Raw genomic sequence first — 23,380 nt, 5'->3', positions numbered from 1 at the left:
CCCCAAGGAAACTTTTCTTCCAACTGATCGGCTGCTCACATCAGATCACAAAATGGAGGAGGATTACATAATTTTTGCCAAATCCCTGAGAATCATGGCCTCCCCAAGTTGACACGTAACACTAACCATCACAGTGGTGATGAAAGTGTTCTAGAGTAGATAACTGGTGATGGTTGAATAGGATTGTGAAAGCAGGTAAAGCCACTCTATTACACACTTTCAAGCTATTTAAACAAAACTTTATTTAATGAGAAATCTACCAGTTAATATAGTATAAACTCTAAAGTATAAATTGAGCTGGAAAAATATTACAACAAAAGCAAAAAAAATACCTACTGAGGCGAGAAGAAGAAAATGCCTGGTTCTGAGGCTGATGTTTCCTGGCTGTGAATGAGGAGCTCCTGTTGAGGAGGTATGGCAACTGGCTCTGCCTCTGGTGCCCAAGGCAGAGCTAGAGGTGGAGAACCTAATAGCCTATGGGGCTCCAGTGTTGGAGTAGGATCAGGACTGATATCAGCTGTTTGTCCGGGAGCCAGTTGGAGGTGGCCCAGGATGGAAATCCACCCTTCCAGCTGACTCTTTGTCTAGTGCCACTACTGGACCTGGTGATGAAAGAGCTGGTGCTCTAAGGATTTTCAGTGTTGGTGCCGGAGCAGTTGGCTGAGGAACCATTTCTGTAGGTGGCCCAGAATGGAAATCGGGCCCTCCAGCAGGCTCTTCTCCTGTGCCCGGCCAAAGATCGAGATGGAGGGTTGTGGGCTACGTTGAGCTCTGGTGTTTCTGCAGGTACAGGAGTAGGATTGACATCAGCCAGTGGTCCAGGAGCCAGAATAAGAGTCTGATCTTCCAGCTGGCTGTCCATTTGGTACCAGCTTTGGAGCTGGTGATGGTGATCTTTGGAGCTCCAGTGTTAGTCCAGGCTTGTGATGGACCTCAGCAGGTGGTCCAGGAGCTCATTATAGTCTTGGCCCAGGGAGATAATCCAATCTTTCAGCAGGCTCTCTGTCAGGTGGCAGTGCTCAACTTGGTGATGTTGGAATTGTTGTTTTACCCAGCTCCAATGTTGCTGCAAGAGCAGGATCTGACTCAGGAAGTGGTCCTTGAGTCTGTTCTGGAAGTTGCCCAGGGTGAAAACCCAGCTCTCTTGAGGGCTTTCCATCCTTTGATGGGGTGGGCGGTGCTCTATTGAGCTTCGGTGTCGGTAGAGGATCAGGATCGACATCACCAGGTGGTCCAGGATCCGGCTAAGGCGGTGGCCCTGCTTAAGAATGTGAACCTCCAGTGGGTTATCCATCTGCTGCCAGAGCTGAAGCTCGTGATGGAATAGCTGGTGCTCTGTTGACCTCCTGTCTTGGAGCAGGAGCTGGATCGATGTCAGCTGGCGGTCCAGGATCCCGTTCTGGAGGTGGCTCCGGATGGGAATCCACCTCTCCATCTGACTCTCCATCTGATGCTGGTGGTGGAGCTGGGGGAAGACCTGGGCTCCATCAAACTCCAGTATTGGAATAGGAGCAGGAGCGGGATTGACATCAGCCAGTGGTTCGGGAGCCAGTTCTGGAGGTGGCCCAGGAGAGGGATCCACCCGTTCCCAGCTCTCTATCTGGTGCCAGTGCTGGAGCTGATGACACAATAGGTGGTGCTCTATGGTGCTCTGGTGCTCATACAGGAGCAGAATGTACCCCAGGAGATTGTCCAGGAGCTGGTTCTTGGGGCAAAGTTAGCTCTTGAGCTCCTTTTGCAGTTGGTGCTGGCCCCGGCTCTAGAGCTGCAAGAGGAGAAAGGTTCACCAACATGACTGCCGTTCCTCATGCTTTCCCAGTGATGGAAAACAACCCAGTGCCACGAAGAGAAGCCCATTCCCAAGATTTCCACCCCAGGAAGTCTTCCCAGACTGTAGTCCACCAGAGGAGGTTCTGAAGTTACTCTGAACACTGGTTCAACCCCAACCTCTGGGGGTCTTCCCCCCTGCCCCTCAGAAGCTCACATGCAGTCATGCCCAGTCTTCCTCACCCTCTGGCTCTGCCTCAGTGACCTCCATTTGATACAGCTGTGCCAAGAGAGGTTGGGCACAGTGTTCCAGATGTGAGCCTGCCATGTTCACCTGCACATACTCCACCACGAGCTTTAGGCAGGGGAAGTCCGGGGGCTGATTGAAAATCTCTGAGCATTCCTTCAGCCATGTGCCCAGGATAAAAGAGATGGCTCTGGGGGTGGGTGGTGAAGAGCAGGGTCAGAGGCCTGGCTTTTCCCACCATACTGCCCTCCGAGGACACCCCTGCAAGGGGCCAGTCCCTCTGTCTGCCCCTGACTTTCCAAAGGTCAGCAGCACCCTGCATCATGCCCTCTGGCTGCCAGGACAGTGGCAGGACAGGAGGCTAGCACAGAGCCTTGTCCCACGGAGCTCCCCATCAGTGTTCTGACCGACTATCACTCCTCGGGGAGCCTGAGTTACATCCCTTTCTGTCCCCTGGCCCTCTCTCCACTGGACGGTAACCCTCTAAGGGCACGGAGATGCATGTCTGCATGTTCACCTCACAGCCTGGCACACAGTAGTGCTCCAGGATTATCTGATGCTGGGCAACACACGGAGTCTGTCCCCTGACCCAGATGCGCAGGTCCTCAGGCCCTCCTCTTAGCGTGTGCACCAGCATGCTGCCTGGTTCTCTGCATGTGTGTGAGGGTCTCTTCTCCCACGGACACTGTTCTCCCCTGGGACAGGGGCCCCGCATGCAGCTGAGCACCCGCGACTGGTGATCGGGATTTGGGAGCAATTTTCTCCACCCCCTGTCCCCCCAGACCTCCTGTTTTGGACCCCAAACAGAGGAGGGGGCAACCGGTGATGTGAGGGAATAGTGGGAAGATGAATTCTCTCAGGGGCCTCTCTGTGCCTTGAGCCTCCCCTCTGCTCTCCGGGATGCCCAGGTTCCACTCCCAGTTCTCTATGACTGTTTACATCCTGCAGGGAGCTCCCCTAAACTCATCCCTGTACTAGAATCTAGATACGTGGGGCCCCAGGTCTGCCAACCCTAATCCAGACACCAAAATCCAAAACCAAACCCAGTGCCATGAAATCGATTCCAACTCATAGCGACCCTATGGGACAGAGTAGAACTGCCTTACAGAGCTTCCAGGGAGTGCCTGGTGAATTTGAACTGCGGAATCTTTGGTTAGCAGCCATAGCACTAAACCACTACGCCACCAGGGTTTCCCCCAATCCAGACACAGGCCCCCTAAAACCTCCACCCTTCTGTAGAGATAGGAGCCCCTCCTTCACCACCCAAAGTCCACTCACCCTTTCAGCTGCTCCTGGGGCTCACCGTACTCAGCAGAATAGGTGTGGTTACATCCATACCTAGAGGTGATGTGAGGGTGTCACATCTAATGCACTGTGGGCACTACCTGCTTAAGATATCTCGTGTTCCTGTGTGACTCTCAGACTGGAGGCCCAGGATGGCAGGGCTGCCTATCTGCTTTGTTCAGTGAAAAATGCTAAGTACGTAGAACAGTGCGTGCAATAGTAGGGGCTTCGTGGATAATTGGTGAATGAGTGAACCCAACCAGCACCTTCCCAGGTGTCTGAGAGTCCTGGGTCCCCTCTACGAGCATCCATGGATCCCTGTTCTGGTTATATAAAAAAAAAAAAAAAATCAGGCACCCACTAAATGGAATCTCCACCTCCCCTTTACAAATGGGAAGTAGGTTTGCTCAAAGGCATGTAGTAAATAAGGGGTGAGGCAGACAGCTTCTTCATGGGAGAAAGGAAAATAATAAACGTGAACATTTCAGTCCTTCCAGCACCCTTTACCATAGAGCTGGGCTCCGGGTACACACTTTCGATGGCTTATCCCGTGTGGTCCTGACAGTAATTCTAGTTGATTGGACATTTACCACCCCACTTCTCAGGGGAGAAAACTGAGGCACTGAGTGGTGAAGTGACATTCTCCAGACTCACAATTGGTAGGAGGTAGAGTCCCCATTAGGCTGTGGAAGGCAGGGCACTCACCTTTGGAGCAGCTGGTCTAGGACCTGCTGGGTGGTGGTGTAGGTTCTGTAGGCTCCCAGAAAGATTTCGATGTAGGAGATGTCACCCTTTAGGTAGGCGGGCACCAGGAGCTCCACCAGCTTCTCCAGCGAGCCTTTCTTGAACGTTTCCATAACCCGGGCCTCATCCAGATCCGCATGTGAACTGTAGACACACTGGGGTGGACAAAGTGGGGACATACTGTCAGAGGCAGCCCACGAACCACCAGGAGGGTTGGGGGCCCGGAGCTTGGACCAGGAACTCCCTCTCCCTCAGTGACCTGTTGCGGGAGGTGGAACATGAGTGCCTTCAGCAGGAAACAGGACTCAGCTTTCCAGGCAGAATTGGAGGTAGGAGATGATTAAAAACGTTAGGAACCTGAAATGATTTTATTAACTAAAGTAACCATTGTATCTCCCCGTAGAAAGAACAGTATCCCACTGTGTCCTCACAAAACACCCCATTCCAGAGATGTGAAAACAGAGGCTTGGTGATATCCAGTATCTGCTCGAAGTCACCTGGTCAGAACCCGGAACTGTGTGACACTAGGTTTCCCTGATGTCTCTTCTGTGCTGTGTGAGGGTTGCTCTGCTCCTGACTCAGAGGGGAACATCTGGTGCAAGCTCACTCCCTCCCAGCTGCAGACAGTGCACAGAGCGGACACACCCATGAGATAAGCAAGACACGGATTTTTCTTCCTGTGCATTAAAGGGGTTTTTGAGAACCCGAAGCTATGGAGCACCCAGATCCAGCCCAGGGTGAGAGCCTGGAGATCCTGGAGAACGGAGAATCTGACCAGATGGCTCAGGGAGGACAAACGTGAATGGTTGGTAAAGGATTGAGAGGTGGCTCAGCTTCTCAGGGACAACAAATGCCTCAAAACCACCCTGCAGTTTTATTGGCCACCCTGACAGCAGACTGGCAAAATGGAAAAGAACCATAACACCGTGACAGGCTCAATGCAGAGACGCAGCTAGCATCACAAACTGCTCGGCCCCAGGGCTGCGACCGCTGTTTTGGGAAAGAGTCTGGCTCTAGTGATCCTAACTTGAAATGTGCACATCCTTCCCCAGCATGCCACTCCTGGGGGTCTGTCCTGGGTGGGTCACTGTATGAGGACACACGTAAGCGTTCCTGCAGCCCTGCTGAAAGGGCAGCAGAAGGAATCAGTCCAGGGCCAGCAGCAGTGAGAGGCTCAGTCCCTGTGGGGATAGGCCTCCCTTCTGGAACATTCTGCAGCGAGTCAGGATACAGCCCCTGACCTGAAAGGGTCATGTGATGTGTTCCCGGAGACTGCAGGTTGTAGAAAACGGTGTGTAATAGTCTGAACCCTGCACTTTAGGGTAAAAGAAGCCTGCTAAGTGTGATGATGTGTGAAGCTGGGAGAAGGTGTGGAAGGACAGTCCAGCCTACTGCTCCCTGGGCCCTGGGGTTGGAAGTTAAACACTAAAACAGCAGCAACATGCAAAAGGTGCATGAACTTAAGTGAGGACAGTAAAAAAAACTGGTTCCTGATATTCCTACAAATATGGGAAGAGTGACTTTGTAGCTGGCCAGGGCAGGGAGAGCAGCGGGGAGGGGAGGAAGATTGATTCCTTTGGGAGGGGACTGGGGGCCCTCGAGACGGAAAGTCCTGGGGAGGACCTGAGATCTACAGGGTAGTTTCTGGGGCCCGGGCCCCCTCTGGTCGTCTCGGGGCCCTGGGTGGGGACGCCACTCCCCTCCCCCTGCACTCACCCAGAACCTGTGCCAGCCCTTCCTGGCCCCTTTCCTGGGGTAGACCGAGTAGATGACACCATTCTCCTTCTCCTTGGGGATCTCCTGCGGGCAGTTCTGCAGAAACAGTGCCAGCAGTGGCCAGGGAGGCATCAAGACCCGCTCCGAGCTGCCTGCTTCCCTCTCTGCCCCTCAAACCCTTGTGCCTCCGAGGAGCTCCCAGTTCCCACATGCTGGATGGGTCGGCCTGCGGGCTTCACCATCCAGCCCTGACCAAGTCCATGGATAGAAAAATCAACCTCTGCCTATTGCAGCAGGATCTGGCAGAAGCTGGGCAGGCACAGGGTCTGCAGTGGCCCTGGCAATGCCAGCAGCTAGGGCTGCACGTTCACTGCCACACTCAGGGTGAGCTGGATCTCTGAGAAGGCCCAGGTGAGAGTGCTGACTCAGCCTGTGACCCCGAGAGTCCCTCCCTAAGGCCTGGTCTGAACTGGAACCCCTGGGTAGACTTATATCCCAGTGTTCTGTGTTAGCAGGGTGGTCAGGGCAGGAAAGTGAAAGAGGCCTCCACATTTGCCAGCCCAGCCCCCAGGCTCCCCAGGGCACTGAACCTGATGGAATAGTCCCAGCCACAGTTAGACTCAGCCGCATGAACCCAGTATGGTGAGAGACCGTGGGGGTGGACCTAGGGGTTGCCCTCAAGGTGTGCTAGTCCTGAAGCAGCAGCACCATTTTCATCATCCTTATTATCACTCCTCCTCTCCCAGATCTCCCCAGATCACATGGTGCCTCCTTCCCTGACCCCTACCATCTCTCTCCCAGATGGACCCTGCCTCAGCCAACAACTTTCTGCCTCATCAGTTCTGTCCACATTTCCTCCCAGCCCCCATTACTGGGGACCCCATGAGGACAAGGGCTGGCATGGCCTGGGGAATGGTATGAACTTGGGGATGGGTGTGGATCTGCCCAGGTGGGATCACAGTGGTGGCCTGGCCTGGATTGGCAGCCCTGGGCCATCCTGTGTTACCTTTGGATTCTTTTTGGTGAATGGCCTGAGCTTTCGTGGTTGGGGGACAAGACCATGTCTCAGCCTTGTTGAAAGTGTTGAACTCCTCGGTCTCTCAAGCTTTGATACAAGGGAAGATGGGAGACAACAAGAAAATATGTTCCTAGTTTGAGTGTCCCCACTCAAGTGAGCTGGGTAGGGGGCTGGTCACCAGGGTTCCAAGTTCTATATACTCTGTCGTCAAGGAAGTGAGGTCACGTTCTGGCCTCCTGACTTGGGCCTGATGTCAGTTAAGACCTCCCCAAAGTCCCCTCTGTGCTGCTGAATGCTCACCTCTCCCCATGCCATCTCCATAACTGTACACAGTGACACCAACACAGCCCTCGCCTGCCTCGAGAACCTGGGGAAGGCCTGGGCGTATCCCGGGCCCTAGCTTTGAGCAGACAGAGCTGGGTTCAGACAAAGCTCATCCCTCTCAACCAGTTTGTGACCCTGGACAAGTCTTTGTGGTTTTCAGAGCCTCCCCAGTGCCTCTACCTACACAATAGGGATCATTCTAGCGTCTTCTTCCTAGGAACCTCAGCAGAGATATGTGAGGCAACACCTATCGAACCCGTGGGCTGGCATTACCTGTAGCTAGTCAGGGGTGGATTATCTAATAGGCAAGGTAAGCACATGGCTTACCTGCTTACCAGATCATCTGTAATGAACATTTTCACCTTTTTATATTTTTTCATTGCATCTAGTACTCTGCTTCTAGGTATGGCTGGCACCTGCCTTTCCAAACCCCACAGCCCCTTCCTATATAATCAAAGCCTCTTTTCAGATATACAGTCCCTGACGGGGGGCAGATGACCCTGTAAGCAAGGTAAGCACAGGTCTACTTGTGCTTACTTTCTAATCTTTAGTGAACAATTTCACATGGGTTTTGCCACATCAAAGATGTGGTGTTCACCACCGTGCTTACCTTGCCTATTGGATAATCTGCCCCTGTACCTAATGCACAAACTCAGAGATGGAAGAATTTCAAGCAGGGGTGGGAAGCAGCATGGAGTACATCTCCAAACAGGGCTGGGCTCTGGTGCTGTGAGCTTGGGAAAGTCACTTCCACTCTTGGTCTCATTTCCCCAATCTGCACTAGGATGGGGTTGGAATTAAATGAACGTCAGATATTGTCACCCTGTGCATAAAACCCTTCAGTAACTCCCTTTATATAGAATCTGACAGTGTCTCATCTCAGAGTAGGGGGTGAACAGCCTGCACATTGGCTCCCAACAATCCTACCTCCTGGTCTCCACATCCTCCCCCACTTTGGATTGGACTCAGGGACTCGCTTCTCAAGAATGTTGTTGTTAGGTGCCACTGAGTCGATTTCAACTCATAATGACCCCATTTGGGGCAATGTTTCTTGGTTCTCTTTTATTCTCTCTCTCTTTCTCAGTTCTCTCTCTCTGTCTGTCATTTATTTCTCTCTCTTTGCCCAGGAAGGAGCTGTGATGTATGACCTGCCCATGGAGAGACTTATGTGACAAAGACCTGAGGGAGGGTCCTGATCAACAGACAGAGAGGGAGTGAGGCCCTCCAGACCAACAGCTCACAGAGTCCTGCTCATAACATGGAAGTGAGTAGGGAGCAGATCCTCCCCAGTCAAGACTCAGTTGAGACCACAACCACAGGGTCCTGAGAACTTGGGGCAGTCACCAGGTAAGCCATGCCTGGATTCCTGGCCTACAGAGACTGTGTGCTGTGTTGTGTTGTGAGTCATTAGTTTTGGGGGTGTTGTTATCACAGAGCAGGAGATAACTCCTCCAGCCCACCAGGTCATGGATCCTGGACCTGTCCTCCTCCTTCCTGCCTCCTCTCCTCCTCAGTTCCCTCTAGCCATACTGGCTGCATTTCAACCCCCATTCTGGACAAACTCACATCTGCCTCCCAGTCTCTGCACCAGCTGTATCTTCTCCCTGGTACACTGTCCCCAGACTCGTGCAGGGCTGGTCCCTCCTGTCATTCTGGTCACGCATAAATGTCACTGTAATGAGGTCTTTTGGACCACACACGAGCCTTATCTCACAGCACCTTATTTTCTCTATAAAATATGCTTTTCTCTTTGCATGTACTTGTTTCCATTCTTTTATCCATCTTCGTGTCTCCCCTACAGATTGTGACCTCCTGGGGACAGGGACGTCGTGGATCCTTTTCAGAACCAGCCCCTGGACCACCTGCTGATGTTGATCCTGCCCCTGTGCTAACGCTGGAGCTCCATAGTGCACCAACTATTCCGTCACCAATATCAGATGGACAGACAGCTGGAGGGGTAGGTTTGAATCCTGTGCCACCTCCAGAAATGGCTCCAAGGCCACCTCCTGGTATCGATTCTGCTCCTGCTCAACATCAGAGCTCTATAGAGCGCCAGGTCCTCCATCTCCAGCTGTGCCTCGGTCACCAGAGGTTGAGTCATTTGCTGCACATCCTCCACAGCCACTCCTCATTCACAGCTAGGGAATTTCAGCTCCAGAACCACATCTTTTCTTCAACTCACCTGAGTGGGAATTTTTTTGATTTTGTCGTAGTATTTTTCCAGATCACTTTATATTTTATACTATTTTAACAGGTAGATTTCTCATAGAATAAAATGTTTTAATAGTTTTAAAGCATGTAGCATAGTGGCTTTATGTACTTTTACAATCTTATTCAACCATCCTCAGTATCTACTTCAGAACATTTTCATCACCACTGTGATGGTTAATGTTATGTGTCAGTTTGGTTAGGGCATGATTCTCAGGGGTTTGGCAGAAATTATGTAATCAGTCTCCATTTTGTGATCTGATGTGAGCAGCCAATCAGTTTGGAAGAGGAGTTTCCTTGCAGGAGTGAACTGCAAATTAACACACCTCCTGGTACCTGGTATGCAGCCATTAATCTGGCCAATGCGTTTTTCTTCATCCCTGTTTAGAAGGACGGGTCCCTCTTGGTAAATCACTGTGCAGATCTGTAGGATTTTGGAGTAAATCCCTGCCATCCTCTGCATTTAACTACTCTCCTTTTGAGAAACAGCTTTTGGCTTGTTACTGGGCCTTAGTAGAGACTGAACGCTTATCCATGGGCCACCGAGTCACCATGTGGCCTGAGCTGCCCGTTATGAACTGGATGTTTTCTGACCCACAGAGTCATAAAGTTGGATGTGCCCAGCAGCACTCCATCATTAATTGAAGTGGTATATACAAGATCGGGCCTCAGCAGGACCTGAAGGCACAAGTAAGTTGCATGAGGAAATGCCCAGATGCCATGGTCTCCACTCCTGCCACATACCTTTCATCTCCCAGTCTGCACCTGTGGCCTCATGGGAGCTCTTTATGGTCAGGTGACTGAAGATGAGAAAACTCATGCCTTGGTTACAGATGGTTCTGCACAATATGGAGGCACTCGTTGAAAATGGAGAGCAGCAGCACTATAGCCCCTTGCTGGGACCTCCCTGAAGAACAGTGGGGAAGGGAAATCCTCCCAATGGGCAGAACTTTGAGCTGTGCACCTGGGTGTTCACTTTGCTTGGAAGGAGAAATGGCCAGATGTGCGATTGTATGTATACTGATCCATGGGCTGTGGCCAGTGGTTTAGCTGGATTGTCAAGGACTTGGAAGGGCACAATTGGGAAACTGGAGATAAGGATTTATGGGGAAGTGGTATGTGGATATACCTCTTTGAATGGGCCAAAGAAGTGAAGATATTTGTGCCTTATGTGAATGCTCACTAAAGAGTGACCTCAGCAGACGAAGACTTTAACAATCAAGTGGGTAGGATGACGTGTTTTGTGGAAACCACTCATTCTCCTTTCCCAGGTACTCCCATCATTGCTCATGAACAAAGCGGCCATGATGGCAGGGATGGAGGTTATGCATGGGCCCAGCAACATAGACTTCTACTCATCAACGCAGACTTGGTGACAGCCACTGCCAAGTGCCCAATCTGCCAGCAGCAGAGACCAACACTGAGTCCCCGATATGGCCCCACCCCTCAAAGAAGCACCCAACTTTCCACGGGCCATAAAATGACAGTGTTCTTCAGCTGGTTCAGCTTCTTCAGGAAGAGAAGTGTTGCTTCTTTGAACTCATGAATAAGAATATCCAGGGATGCTTCGAGTCTTTATGGACTATCAGATGTTCTGTGGAAACTATTACAAACCCTGATTGGAAAAATCACAGCACTGTCTTCTGAGGTTTCTAGAAAAGCAAATTTCCTGCAAGTTATCTTTTGATCAAAAGCTCCTAACTTGGGCCCTGTATTCTTTACTATGGATACAAATGACTGTGTTAAGGTGAACATATGGTATATAATCCTTCAGGCATATACTTGGGTTGGACAGAATTGTTATTAAGGGCAAATGGTATATATGATAACCGGCTGAAGTTTTATGAGTAATGATTTATATTCCAGTGTATCTGTATCTCAGCCTATACCTATTAGCACGAAACATTCTGTATTCAGAGTTTCTGAGGAAAAAATTAAATCCAGCCCGGTTTATAGATGCTGCAGCGTTGAATATGGGCATCAGAAGGAAATGGACAATATAGCTTACTATTCCAACTTTAGGCTGTTTCCTGTAATGAAAGTATCCTTAGCGCACATAATTTCAAGCTGTGTATCTTGGTCAGTTTGCCTGGAAGTACGACGGAGATGTTCACCTACAATGACGTTTGAGCAGTGGCTGATGATTTAACCGAATCACCAGGAGCTTGGGAAGCAACAAGTTTGGAGGATTATTGACAAAGTGGTTTCTTTATGGATGGACCTAAGTGGTTAGAAAAATGGGGAATATTAGTTTCCCATATGAATGCTTTGAAAATTACATTCTCAATAATCTGGTGAAGGCGATGACCTGTTATCTTCTAGTCTCTTTCCCATTCACTTCACTTCCCATTCAATTAATTCATCAATGGAATGAACTACCAGCCAGCTAACAATTTTCAGGCGAATCTCATTGGAACTTTTCCATGAGGGGGAAGAGCAATTTGTGTGGACACTGCTCTAAGTATATAGATGTTGCCTTTTCTGTTCAAGTTGCTTCAGTTAATACTGCCTGATATGGAATAAACAAACGTTTTAATCACTGTCATGCTATATTACGCTATTGCACTGTAGCAAGGTACTCATTTTACAAGAATAGGAAGGCAATGAACTCATACCCATGAAATTCGATAGACTGTTCATGCAACTAATCAAAGAGAATCTGATGCGTTACTGGAGTGGCATAATCGCTCACTGAAGAATCAGTTCTTGGATCAAGTGTTGATGTCAACGTCATGAGAGGCTGGGTCACTGTCATCCACATGTGATCTGTGTTCTGTATTAGGAACCAACGTATGAGGTTATTTCTCCGATAACGAAACTGCAAGTCTAAGTGCTAGGGGTAAAATTGGGAATGTCACTTTAAAATCTACTAAACTCCTTGTACCTTTTTTTTTTTTTCTACCCATATGTCTTTGGACTCTGATAATTTCTACTCAAAAGAGGAATAGTTTTACAAAGGGACAATCAATTTCTAAAATACACTACAAATTGAGACTCTTCTGGACACTTGTGGATTCTTCTTTTCATTGAACCAAGAGGTACAATGGATGCTTTGTATTCTTTTGGGTGACAGATTCTGATTAGCCAAGGAAAGTGTTAATAAGGAGAGAAGGAGGAGTACAGCCGTAACCCAGGGAATTTTTCAGAATGCCTTCTAGTACTGTCATGTCTGATGGTAAATCTTAATGAGCAACTAGAGTACTCCATCAGAGACAAGAACACAAAGCTCAGATCCTCATAAAAGGTTTGAGTCACCCTGCTAGGTACATTTCAAGGCATTAAGATTACTGCTAAGACCAAACGAATAGAAAATTTATTCTGAAGTACAATATTTCCTATCTGTTTCTTTTGGCAACCAAAACTTTGCTCTAATAATACATTTAAAATGCTTCTTTTTCAGTGAAGAAATCAAAATTGACAGATCTCTTTTCTCCTCCCAAAGGATCCCCACAAACAGGGACCCATAAAATTCTTCGTATGCACTTTGACTTCTACTAGACTCTATTGTTATTATGTTTTAATCTAGAGCCTCTGTGGTCCTCATGGAGCCTAGGTCTAGATGTCTTAATAACTGACTTAAACTTCCTTCTTTCCCAGAAGATGAGGGAAGCCTCAATGCTGCAATTATTTGAAGATGTTGCACTGCTATGTCCAATCAAATCCATTGTGGATAACTGCTGCAGATGTTTTGGCAGACTGTCAGCATTACCTTTGGCTCAGCGCCTCTACTTTTCTTACATATCCATGGCAATCTTTGTTTCTTCGTTGAAAGAGTATAAGCATCCAGAAATGGAAGCGAGAGAATATCCTGCCGATTGATTCCTCAGGTTTACTTCGCATGACTACAGAATATAATTTCTGGAATTACTTCAGTATGGCAGAGCATAATTTGGAAAGTTCACTTCATCTCTCTTCTAAAAAGACCTATAGCATTTTTCATGGAACAAACTATTAAAGGAAAGGCCAATAATTTAAATAGAGCAACGAGGAAAACAAATTCCAGTCCTATATGGGAAGAATATAAAACTGGGATAATGAACATGTATTTGGGAATTTTTTTGTAGTTCATTTTATCTCAAAGAGTTGATTTTCAGCACTTGAGGTTGTGGCACAGTCATTGATTAACTTTATGTTTACCATTCCCAGAGTGAAAACAATAACAAGAGGAAAACATTGGAATTCTTCACTTTTAACTGGATCTGACAAATTACCAGAGGATACAAGGTAAAAGTAACTTTTAAAACACGTGCATTTTTGACAAATACTAAGTCATAAATGGACTGCTTGCTTATTGGCTGCTGTAGGAAGTGTTATCTTTTTAATGTGTGAATGTTTTCAGTCATAAACCTATTAAAGTTTGCTTAGTTTATTAGGAGTAAATCTTACAATAATCTGTATTTTTGCTCGTAAGGTTAATAAATAAAATGTCTTATTAAAAATAATATTTCATGACTATTACAGGCTGTGTTTTCACTGCTTAACTACCTCACAACTCTCCAGACACTAAGTAGCACCTAATTAAAATTCTGTTGACAATAAATTATTTGCATATTTATTTTTCATGGGGCTGGTAAATATTTTATTTTCAACATTAATATATTCTTGAATAACATTAACACAAAATGCCATTTTTCTCTGCCATCTTCTCCCTTAGGCAAAATATTGTACTTCAGTTATTTTCTTTTTAAGCTTGTTACAATTTCTTTGATTCATTCCTTCAGCTTCAAATGGTTAATCCAAAAGCACCTTTATATATTATTAATATAAACCTCATTAGCACCAATTATTTTGGTGTGAATTGTGAGATTGAGAAGGTAAGGTATAATAAAAAATAAAAAGAATAACTCGCATTTGTTGAGTACTTTCTCTGCCAAAAATGATGCTAACTGATTTACATACATTATCTCTTTTTATATCCCCAAGAAACCTTTGAGGGTTATATTATTTTTATCCCCACTTTGTATATGAGGATGACATAGACAGCATGAGTAACTGGTCCAAGGTCCCAGTCAGAAAGTGAGAGAAGCAAACTGAGACTTAGGTCTGTTTACACTGAACCCAGTACTAACCCTGGAACTATTACAGAGCCCTCAAGTTTTTCTATGAATCTTCATGCTCAGTTATCATTTCATATTACCTGTATAATAAATATGTACTGATTAATTACAATTGTCAGACACAGAACGTTATGCTGATGCTGACGATATACAGAAACCAAGCTGAATTTTGATCTTAAGAAAATTATTGTCTAGGGAGGAAAACATTGCAATTCTTCACTTTTAACTGAATCTAAGAAGTTACAAGAGGATACGAGATAAAAGTACCTTTTAAAATAATAGGTCATAAATGGACTACTTGTTTGTATTGAAAGAGTATTGAAATACTCTGATGACAGCTATAACCTTGGAAGCATGATGTATACAAAGATGTTTTGGTGAAGACTGGAGAATTAGGTAGCTTATTCTGAAGATGTGAAACTTCAACTCACCTCTATAGTAAGTCAGGTAAGGACACTAGAAGTGCCCCTTATCAAAATGTGGTGTAGTATAGTAATAAAGAGCTGGATTCTGGAGGTTTCCTGGCTTCAGATTCTGCTTCTGACATTAGCAGTTGACATTCAACAGTCTTCTTCATATATTTGTGCCTCAGTTTTCTCATCTGTACACTAGGGAACATCATAGGACCTCTCTCATATTATTATTGTATAGATTCTGTAAGTTACTTAGAAAAGGGCCTGGCATATAATAAATACTGCATAAATGTTTGGTATTTAATTCTTGCTTGGAGAAAATTATGCATATAAAGGCCTGAGGCGAGAGAAAGGGTAGGCCATATTGTTCATACAAGGAGTTCAAAGTCTAATTGAGCTATGTGGTGAATGAATTAACGATGCCCATGAAAGGTATATTGGAAGATAAACAAATACGCTTTCAAGGATTTCCTCATGTGTATCTTTTTGTTCTGTGTCCATTTCTAAAATATGTCCTCTAGCTAAACTGTGTATGGTCTTCTTCTCCCAGAACTGTAAGCCTTGGGCTCAGGAAATGCAGAAATTTTTTGTTTATGCTAGGGCTTTGTGAGTCCATCTAGAAGAGAAATCCTGGTAAAGGCAGGAAAATTATTTTTGTGTTTTGATGTGCACAACTTTTCTCCTAGAGGGTATATAGTACCTGTGACCCACAAAAAATAATTGCATCTCCTAGGTGATTTTTCAATTCATTCACATTCTTCGTATTCATTGGTACTGAATTATTCCTCACTTTGGCCAATGAAGCCCCCTCTATCTCCAAACTGAGACTATATAAATTGTTTAGAAAATGTCAGTTATATTTGCTCACTTTCAACAACCGTTTCATGATATTGAAGTTATTGTGTAAATCATGGGTGGAAAATACACAGAGAAGTGGTACTTGTAAATGTGAAATGCATTGCGGTGGGAAGACTTTGCACTCGAACAGAGACAAAAGAGTTAATTCCACCAATTGCTGGAATTAGGAAATGAAACTAACCTTTGAATTCATTATCAATTGTAACTGGCTTCCATTTATGTCACAGTATCTCTGTTCTAAGGCTAAAATTAAGAATTATTACAAAGTAGCTTTAAATTCTAACACTAAAGAATTAAGTGTAACACTAGGGTCAAATCAAAGCATTCCTTCCTTTATTTTGCATGGTGCCTCTCAGCACCAGAGAAAGGAGGAATCATTCGGAAGTGACTGACTTCATTCTTGTTGGCTTCAGAGTCAGCCCAGACCTGCGTATTCTCCTTTGCCTGCTATTTCTGCTCGTATATGCTGTAATTCTTCTAGGGAATGTTGGGATGATGGCCATTATCATGACTGATCCCCGGCTGAACACACCAATGTATTTCTTCCTAGGCAACCTCTCCTTCATTGATCTCTTCTATTCATCTGAGATTGTGCCCAAGGCCCTGATCTACTTCTGGTCCGAGAGCAAGTCCATTTGATTTGCAGCCTGTGTGACTCAGTTCTTTCTCTTTGCCCTCTTTATTGTGACTGAGGGATTTCTCCTGGCAGCCATGGCTTATGACCGCTTCATTGCCATCTGCAATCCACTCCTCTACTCTATTCAGATGTCAACAGGTCTCTGCACTCATTTGGTGGCTGGTTCCTATTTCTGTGGCTGCATCAGTTCAGTTCTTCAGACCAGCATGACATTCACCTTATCCTTTTGTGCTTCTCAGGCCACTGACCATTTCTACTGTGATATTCACCCACTTCAGAGGATTTCATGTTCTGATCTCTTTATCTAGAAAGTGGTGTCTTTTTCTATTTGTACCATCATCATCTTGCCTACCATCAGAGTCATTATTGTTTCTTACATGTATATTGTGACTACAGTTCTCAAGATACGCTCCACTGAGGGACGTAAGAAAACCTTCTCCACTTGTAGCTCCCACATGAGAGTCGTGAGTGTGCTGTATGGTGCTGTCTTTTTTATGTATCTCACTCCTGACAGATTTCCTGAAATGAGTAAAGTGGCCTCCTTATGTTACACCCTAGTCACCCCCATGGTGAATCCTTTGATTTACTCTCTGAGAAACAAAGATGTCAGAGAGGCTGTAAAAAATTTTCTAGAGAAGAAAAATACCATGCTTTGATTATCGTTTATCTTCTACCAATTGCGTTGTTGATTTTATTTTATCTATTTTTTTATTTTTTATCTTTTTTTAAATTCAAACGTAGATGAAGGTTTACAGAACAAACTAGTTTCTTATCAAACAGCTTGTACACAAACTGTTGTATGACATTGGTTAAGATCCCCAAGACATGACAACACTCTCCCTTCTCAACCCTGGGTTCCCTATTACCAGCTTTCCTGATCCCTCCTGGGTTCCAGTCCCTGCCTCAGGGCTTGTGTGCCCCTTTAGTCTTGTTTTATTCCATGGGTCTGTTCAATCTTTGGCTGAAGGGTGAACCTCAGGAGTGACCTCATTACTGAGCTGAAAGTGTATCAGGGTCCATACTCTCAGGGTTTCTCCAGGCTCTTTCAGGCCAGCAAATCTGGTCTTTCTTTTTGAGTTAGAATTTTGTTCTACATTTTTCTCCAGCTCTGTCCAGGTCACTGTTGTGATCCCTGTCAGAGCAGTCAGTGGTGGTAGCCAGGCACTATCTAGTTGTACTGGACTCAGTCTGGTGGAAGCCGTGGTAAATGTGGTCCATTAGTCCTTTGGACTAATCTTTCTCTTGTGTCTTTAGTTTTCTTCATTATTCCTTGCTCCCGAAGGGGTGAGACCAATGGAGTATCCTAGATGGCCATTGACAGGCTTTTAAGACCCAGACGCTACTCACCAAAGTAGAATGTAAAACATATTCTTTATAAACTACGTTATGCCAGTTGAGCTTGATATTCCTGAAGTCCATCATCCCCACGGCCCTCAACCCAGCAATTCGGTCCCGTAGGGCGTTTGGATGTGACTGTGGAGCTACCTTGGCCTGGCCTTGTACAGGTTGTGGTTGCTACCCTAGTATCGTGTGCTGTCTTACCCTTTGCCAAAGTTACCACTTCCCTATTGTCTGTTAAGTGTTTTCCCATCTCTACTGCTCCCATCCCTCATAACCATCAAAGATTGTTTCTTTCTGTAAGTAAACCTTTTCATGAGTTTTTATGGTAGTGGTCTCATGCAATATTTGTTCTTTTGTAATTGACTTATTTCACTCAGCATAATGCCCTCTAGTTTTATCTATGTTATGAGATGCTTCACAGATTCGTCGTTGTTCTTTATCATTGCGTAATACTCCATTGTGTGCATGTACCACAATTTGTTTATCCATTCATCTGTTGGTGGGCATCTAGGTTGCTTCCATCTTTTTGGAGTTGGGAACAATGCAGCAGTGAACATGGGTGTGCATACGTCTATTCGTGTGATGACTCTTATTTCTAAAGGTTATATTCCTAGGAGTGGAATTGCTGGATCATATGGTATTTCTACTGTGTCCTATAGGGTTGCTATGAGTCGGAATCGACTCGACGGCACTGGGTTTGGGTTATGGTATTTCTATTTCTAGCTTTCTAAGGAAGCGCCATATCGTTTTCCAAAATGGTTGCATCATTTTGCATTCCCACCGGCAGTGCATAAGAGTCCCCGCTGCCTCTCCAACGTTTGTTATTTTCTGTTGGTTCATGCCAGTAATGCCAGGGTGAGATGGTATCTCATTGTGGTTTTGATTTGCATTCCTCTGATGGCTAGAGATAGTGAGCATTTCCTCATGTGTTTGTTGGCCGCTCGAATGTCTTCTTTGGTGAAGTGTCTGTTCATTTCTTTGCCCATTTTTTAGTTGGATTATTTGTCTTTTTGCTGTAGAGGTGTTGGATTTTCTTGTAGATTTTAGAGATTAGACTTTTGTCTGATTTGTAATAAGCAAAAATTTTTTCCCAGTCTGTAGGTTCTCTTTTTACTCTTTTGGTGAATTCTCTTGATGAGTGTATTTTTAATTTTTAGAAGATCCAGTTATCTAGCTTATTCTGTGGCACTTGTGTGTTGTTGATTGTGGTTTATATCCTGTTAATGCCATGTATTAGGGCCTCTAATGTTGATCCTGTTTTTTCTTCTATGAACTTCATAGTTTTTGGCTTTATATTTAGGTCTTTGATCCACTTTGAATTAGTTTTTGTATATGATATGAGGCATTGGTCCTGTTTTATTTTTTTGCAGGTGGACACCCGGTTTTGCCAGCACCATTTGTTAAAAAGACTACCTTTTCCTCATTTGATGGACTTTGGGCCCTTGGCCAAAATCAGGTGACTATAGGTAGATGGATTTACATTTGGATTCTCAATTCTGTTCCATTGGCTGATGTATCTGTCAATCTTGTACTAGTACAAGGCTGTTTTGACTACCATAGCTATATAGCAGGTTCTGAGGTCAGGTAGTATGAATCCTCCTACTTTATTCTTCTTTAATAGTGCTTTACTTATCCAGGGATTCTTTCCTTTCCATATAAAGTTAATGATAAGTTTTTCCATCTCTTTAAAGAATGTTGTTGGTATTTGGATTGGTATTGCATTGCATTTGTAAATCGCTTTGGGTTGAATTGTCATTTTCACAAAGTTGAGTCTACTTATCCATGAACATGGTATATTTTTCCATTTATGTAGATATCTTTTGGTTTCTTGCAGTAGTGTTTTGTGTTTTTCTTTGTATTGGTCTTTTTCATCCCTGGCTCGATTTTTTCCCAAGTATTTTATTTTTTTAGGGGTTATTATGTTATTTTTTTCCTAATTTCCTTTTCATCATTCTTTTTTTTTTTTTTGGTGTATAAGAATCCAACTGATTTTTGAATGTTTATCTTGTATCCTGCTTCTCTGCTGAATCTTTCTATTACTTTCAGTAGTTTTCTCGTGGAGTTTTTTGGGTTTTCTATATATAGTGTCATATCATCTGCAAATAGGGACAGTTTAACTTCTTCATTACCACTTTGGTTGCACTTTATTTCTGTTTCTTGCCTTATTGCTCTAGTTAGGTCCTCCAGCACAATGTTAAGTAGGAGTGGTGATAAAGGGCATCCTTGTCTTGTTCCTGTTCTCAAGGGGAATGTTTTCTACTTCTCTCCATTAGGAATGATGTTGGCCATTGGTTTTGAATATATGCCCTTTATTATGTCAAGAAATTTCCCTTCTATACCTATTTTATTGAGAGTTTTTCAGGAATGAGTGTTGGACTTTGTCGAATAGCTTTTCTGCATCATTGAGATGATCATATGATTATTTTCTTTCCTTTTATTTATGTGGTGAATTACACTGATTGATTTTCTAATGTTGATACATCCTTGCATACCTGGTATGAATCCTACTTGGTCATGGTGTATTATTTTTTTGGTATGATGCTGAATTCTGTTGGCTAGAACTTTGTTGAGAACTTTTGCATCTATATTCATGAGAGATATTGATTTGTAATTTTCTTTTTTTGTGGTATCTTTGCCTGGTTTAGGTATCAGGGTTATGCTGGCTTCATAGATTGAATTCAGAAGTATCACTTCCTTTTCTATGTTCTGAAATAGTTTAAGTAGTACTGGTGTAAGCTCTTCTCTGAATGTTTAGTAGAATTCTCCAGTGAAGCCATCTGGTCCAGAGCTTTATTTTTTTTGGGGGGGGGGGGGGCGTGGAGTTTTTTTGATTACCTTTTCAACCCCTTCTCTTGGTATGGGTCTGTTCCGATTTTCAGCATCATTTTGTGTTAATTTGAGTAGGTACAGTGTCTCTAGAAATTTGTCCATTTCCTCTAGGTTTTCAAATTTATTGGAGTATAGTTTTTCATAAAACTCTGTTATGATCCTTTTTTATTTCAGTTGGGTCTGTAGTAATGTCCCCCATTTTATTTCTTATTTGGGTTATTTGCATCCTTTCCTGTTTCTCATTTGTCAGTTTGTCCAGTGGTTTGTCGATTTTTTTGATCTTTTCAAAGAACCAACTTTTGGTTCGTTGATTCTAATATATATATTTTTAATTCTATGCTGCATTTCATTTATTTCTGCTCTGATCTTTATTATTTGCTTTCTTCTGGTGGCTGTGGACTTTTTTGCCTGTTCTCTTTCTATTCATTCAAATTGTGTAGCTAATGCTTTGATTTTGTCCCTTTCTTTTTTTTTTAATGTGTGCATCGATTGCTCTAAATTACCTCTGAGGACTGCTTTTGCTGTGTCCCAAATGTTTTAGTATGATGTGTTTTCATTTTCTTTTGATTCTAGGAATTTTGTGATTCCATCTCTGTTTTCTTCTATTACCCAGTTGTTTTTAAATGGGATGTTATTCAGTTTCCATGTAATTGACTTTTTTTCCTTGCTCTTCCTGTTGTTAATTTCTACCTTGATGGCATTGTCGTCAGAGAAGACACTTTGTATTATCTCAGTGTTTTGGATTTTGTTGATGGTTGCTTTGTGGCCTAAGATGTGGTTTATTCTGGAAAACATTCCACGTGCCTTGGGAAAGAATGTGTATTTTGAAGCTGTTGAGCAGAGTGTTCTATATATGTCTCTGAGTTCAAGTTGCCTGATTGTGGCCTTTGATCTTCTGTATCTTTGTTGAGTTTCTTTCTAGATGCTCTGTCCTTTACCAAGAGTGGTGTGTTGAAGTCTCCTACTGTTACAGTGAAACTGTCAGTTTCTCTTTTCAGTGCTGTTAGAGTTTGCTTTATGTATTTTGAAGCCCTGTCATTGGGTGTGCAGATGTTTATTATGGTTAAGCCTTCATAATAGAGCATCCCTTTAATCATTATATAGTGTCCCCCTTTGTGTTTTATGGCAGATTTTGTTTTAAAGTCTATTTTATCTGAGATTAGTATTGCCACTCTTACTCTTTTTTGGTAGCTGCTTCTTGATAATGTTTTTTATGTCCTTTGATTTTTAATAAATTTATATCTTTGTTTCTAAAGGTATGTCTCTTGTGGACGGCATATTGATGACTCTTGTTTTTTTATCCATTCTGTCATCCTCTGTCTCTTTATGGGTGCATTTTGACCATTTACATTTGCTATAATTAAAAAAAAAAAATTTTTTTTTTCTTTAATTATTGATAGGTACTTTTATTGCTGTTATTTTGTAGTGCTTTTTCTTTTGTGGTGCTGACAATTTCTTTGTTTTTCCTACTCTCCTGTGCTAATTTGTTTGTGTGTTTTTTTTTTTTTTTGTAGATTTTGTGTTTACTGAGACTTTATGTTTTTCTTCTTTATTTTGATGAGTAGGTTTGTTAACTTTCTTTGTGGTTACCCTGAAATTTACGCTTCTCTTCCCAGGTTTGAATTTTTTTTATTATTATTACTTGGTATCACCTTTCCTTCCTCTCCGTTAGAAAATTCTGTATCCACACTCTTTATTTCCTCTTTTATTGTTCTGAAATGTTGTCATTTACAGATTAACCTCTCTGGTTCCCTGTTGTAAATGTTTTGGTTTTGAATAGCCCTTGAGAGTTTATTTCCTAGGTTGGTTGGTATCTGGCTGGTGCATTCTTGTGTCTTAGATTCAGGCTGTGGTCTGATGTTCTTTGTTCTCAGAACAAAGGACTTCCTTAATAATTATTGTAAGTTTGGTTTGGTTTTTACATATTCTCTCAATTTCTGTTTATCTGGAAATGTCCCAATTTCACCATCATATTTGAATGAGAATTGTCAGTATATATTATTAGTGGTTGGCAATTTTATTTTTTCAAGGTTTTATATATGTCATCCTATTGCCTTCTTGCCTGCATTGTTTCTACGGAATAATCAGAGCTTAGTTGTTTCCCCTCTGTACGTGACTTTTTTTTTTTTTTTTTAGCTGCTCTCAGGATTGTTTTGTTGTCTTTGGTTTTAGACAGTGTGATTATGATGTGTCTTGGTGATTTTCTCTTGGGGGCTATCCTGTATGGGATTCATTGAGCTTCGTGGATGGTCAGCTTTTCATCTTTCATGGTATTGGGGAAGTTTTCTATAAGCAATTCTTCAATGATCCTCTGTGTTTTACATTTTGTTTGCCTGTTACGGAATGCCAATCACTCGCAAATTTTTGCTTTTGATTGTATTCCACATCATTGTCAGGGTTTCTTCATTTTTCTTCATTCTTTTTTCAGATTTTTCCTCAAAAATAATATCCGAGTATTTGTGTTCTATTTCGCTGATCCTCTTTTATTGTTTCACACCTCCTCTTTAGACCTTCTATGTCATTATTCATTTCTGAAATCTTGTTATCTTTTGGATTTCTAATTGTTGTTTTTGTAAGATTTCCAGTTGTGAATTAATTTTGACATTTTGTTCCTGTATTATTTTCCCAAATTATTTTATCTTTTTTCTGTATTTTACATGGATTTGTCTGCATTTTCCATGAATTTGTCTATTTTTTCCTCATTTTTGTCTGCTTTTTCTTTCAACTCCTGGGCAGCTCTGAATATTAGAGATTTGAATCCCCTATCGGGTAGTTCCAGTGCCTTTTCTTCTACTGGAAAGTCATCTGGTGCTTTTTTTTTTCTTTTTTGGATGTCTACTGGAACCGACCAGTCCTGTTTTTTATGTGTTTTGATATTGTCACCTGCCTTGGTGACATTGAGTAGTTATTTTCCTTTTTTATATTAATTATACATTT

General features: G+C 43.5%; 1 long non-coding RNA gene and 1 pseudogene across 2 annotated transcripts in view; both read left to right on the top strand.

Annotated features, from left to right (window-relative positions):
* Positions 1-23,380, top strand: part of LOC135230834 (uncharacterized) — a 130,050-nt gene that overhangs the window by 39,446 nt on the left and 67,224 nt on the right. The window contains exons 2-4 of one of the 2 annotated variants that reach the window (XR_010321609.1): positions 8,228-8,447; positions 8,902-9,057; positions 13,455-13,532. This is a non-coding gene — a long non-coding RNA (uncharacterized LOC135230834). Of the gene's footprint in view, positions 1-8,227; positions 8,448-8,901; positions 9,058-13,454; positions 14,434-23,380 lie in introns of those variants that run through there. The other variant, XR_010321608.1, reaches the window with a different exon arrangement.
* LOC111749140 (olfactory receptor 9K2-like) lies at positions 15,149-17,922 on the top strand (annotated as a pseudogene).

This window comes from Loxodonta africana, chromosome 3 (genome assembly GCF_030014295.1).
Source record: "Loxodonta africana isolate mLoxAfr1 chromosome 3, mLoxAfr1.hap2, whole genome shotgun sequence".
NCBI lineage: Eukaryota > Metazoa > Chordata > Mammalia > Proboscidea > Elephantidae > Loxodonta > Loxodonta africana.
This window is presented reverse-complemented; position numbering and strand designations above follow the sequence as displayed.